Genomic DNA, 3,379 nt, shown 5'->3' with positions numbered 1-3,379 from the left:
TGTCTGAGCACAATGTCAATAGGTTCAAGTTAAAGACTGCAATTAGATCAAGATATTAGGGATTTGTATGTCTTATACGGAATTATACTTGTACAGTAATTCTTATGTTTACACAGGTCAATTCACATTTTTTAATGTATGGATGTTTGATAGTGAATTATAACTTATAATGCAATTCAGATCTTAATGTATGGACTGCAATTCAGATGTTAATGTATGGAGTTATAATGTATTGATGTTTGATGTGTCTTCTTGTACCGATTTTTTTAAAATCATAAACGAGGACATTTTCTTAACTGTGTGTTTTAATATTCTTAAACGAAGATATATTGTCAACATCATGAAACTGAAAAACTTGCAACCGTAATATCTTCTTCACTGAAAATTTTGAAATTCTTAAACGAAGATATCTTCTTATGTTAATTTTTGGTGAAATCCATATTTTGGAAATCCGAGACGAAGATATCTTCTTCACTATATGTTTTTAAATTCATAAACGAAGATATCCTCGCAACTATACATTTCGTAAATCATAAACGAAGATATCTTCTTATGTTAATTTTTGGTGCAATCCATATTTTTAATATCCGAGACGAAGATGTCTTCTTCACTATATGTTTGCCAATTCATAAACGAAGATATCCTCGCAACATGTAATGCAACCACCTGTGGTATGTATTGATTTCAATTCAAGAATGAAAACTCATTTATTAACTTCAACTACTGCTGTATCAAGATCATCACTCTCATACCCTCACTCTCACTCTCACTCTCACATTACACTCTTACTCCTTCCCGAATCTCTATCTACCGTTGTCTTTCCTTAAGCGTAAAACTCATAAGATGGATGTAGAGATGGACCCAGACATGCTGGTTTTATCGCAGCAACAACTGGAGCGATACTTAAGTCTGATCAACGATGACCCTGTCCCTTTTAGTGTCTATCATGTAGATGAGATTCTTCCTTTATTACGAATAAACGTTAACGACGGACTGATGGCCCACATGCAAAGCAGATGGGATACGGACTCTCGTTCTTTTGTTATTGGGGAAATGCACATATGCCCGACGCTAGAGGACTTTGCTTCAATCCTTAGGTGTGGTACAAATGCACTCATGATCTTGCCTGTCCATCAAGATCCTCATATGGCCGTCCACATTTGCGACAGCTTCTATGGATGTACAATGCTTGATGCTCTCTTGTTTACCCTCCAACATGGATTTCTGAATATGACAAACATAGACGAGTACATTTGGCGTGTCCAGGGAGCTGAGAGGACCATCAGCCACACACAAAGCAAACTGATCATGCTTGTGGTTCTGGCTCATTTTTTTTTATGTCCGGCTGCAGGACGCCGGCCTTCGGAAAGGCTCCTGCGTGTAGTTCCTGCACTGATGGGAAACGCCCCAAACCTGGCTAGCCTGGTACTTGCTGAGACATTACTTGGTCTTAACGAATTTGTTCCCGAGGAAAACAACTATTCTCGCCGTGGATCACCTTTGGTTCTATACCTCTGGTTGTTAGACAAGTTGCATTGGTTGCCCCGTCCTTCAATTCCCTACACTTCCTTTGCCAATCTACAAGTGCAAAGGGTCAATGGACTCGTGCCTCCGAATTTTATTTCGGATATTCACCCAATTAGGTTCATTGTTCCGTGGTATCTGTTTACTGAAATGATGTACGAGATGAGGGGTTCTCCATTCATCATTTTGTTGGGCCTTCAGGGAACTACCTCCTACTGCACAAGTGTCATATACAGACAATTTGGCCTACGGAATCCCCTACCTTCAAATGGAGACAATCCTCCGGAGGACTTCATGTTTACTCCTCAACATCTTTACTTAGAGTACGCATCAATAATTGAAAATTCTTTGACGGTTTTCATCCCCAACCGATGGATCAATGCTGTGAACGAAGCCATTCAGCTATACATTCCACCCGTCATCGAACATGAGGTCGTGTCGCTGACAGGACCGATAGACGAGTCATCCTCTCATGAATCAGACTAGAGCTTCATTTGTATTGTTGAACATCTCTATTTTTGGTTAATCTGTGCAGTACTTATGTAAACGGATTATGGAATGTTTTTGTGTATTCATCAATATTATCAAGTTATGTTTGATTATAGTCTGAAGTTATATTTTACATTATGTAGTTCGTTTATTCTGTAGTGATATAAATCGACTCATTGTCGTTAGCTTTGATTCATTCTTTGATTGCAATTTGGATGTCATGATCAATTCAAAGTATAATGTAAAACAACTGATCTGTTCATGTAAACCCCTTCGATTGATCAATCGATTGGTTGCTCGCTTCCTTACACCATATCTATTCAGTAAATCGAACGGACATTTCTTCGCCTGTAAAACCCTTAAAAACGAAGATGATGTCGCATCCAATCTTTGAAGTTACATATTATTGTTGACACTTTCATGTCATACTGTAATGAATTGGAAAACGAAGATTCATTCGCCTGTAAGTTTCTATATGAAACAAAACATTGTTACGAAACGACATAATATTCGCTTGATCTTCATATTTCAGGTCGACCACATTCAACGGAAATGTATTGAAAATATCTTTCATCATTCAAAAAAGAAAAGAAGATTGTTTTCGTATAAAACCCTATAAAGAAATCATTTCATATCTCTGGATTACTGTATGTAGCCTGTAATGACATATCAAATCGGAACAGTGTGCCGTATTGTTGTCACATCAAAAAAATTAATAAATATTGTATTTCAATGAAGTTGCAAATTATGTTTTTTTTTAAATTTTTAAGCACATGACTTCATCTAATTATATTTGAAAAGAAGCGAACATATATTCGTGTGCAGGACTAATTTGAAGCGAATAAATATTCGCTTGAATGAATTCTAGGTTGACTAACATGTGAAACGCACAACCCCTACATGAGAATACCTTTAACACCAGATGTAAGTACACCAACGCTTGTATGTGAAGACCAAAATGATGAACGAATGTGGGAGGAAATTACACGCCGCGAATAAATCTTCGCTACAAACCATTTTCCAATTTCTTTCCGTTAACCACATATAATTTTTATTTATAATCATTACACATCGAATCGGACCAAAACTTACATTTAAAATTATGGCAATGATATGATAATACTTTATTATTTTTAACAATTTCGTTATATTATTAATGTTTAATGACATTTGCATGAAAATATAAATAACAAATAAATATTATCATTCGACGTACAAATTTTCATTACAAGTTTCATAAACATTTCCCCGTTTCATAAACATTTGTACATTTTAACAATATTCATCTGCATCTCCAGCTTCAAGGCATCTCCATTGAAGCAACCACAGCGGATCTCTCACGCATAACTGGGGTCCTACACCTGTT

This window comes from Impatiens glandulifera, chromosome 2 (assembly GCF_907164915.1).
Source record: "Impatiens glandulifera chromosome 2, dImpGla2.1, whole genome shotgun sequence".
Classification (NCBI taxonomy): Eukaryota; Viridiplantae; Streptophyta; class Magnoliopsida; order Ericales; family Balsaminaceae; genus Impatiens; species Impatiens glandulifera.
This window is presented reverse-complemented; position numbering follows the sequence as displayed.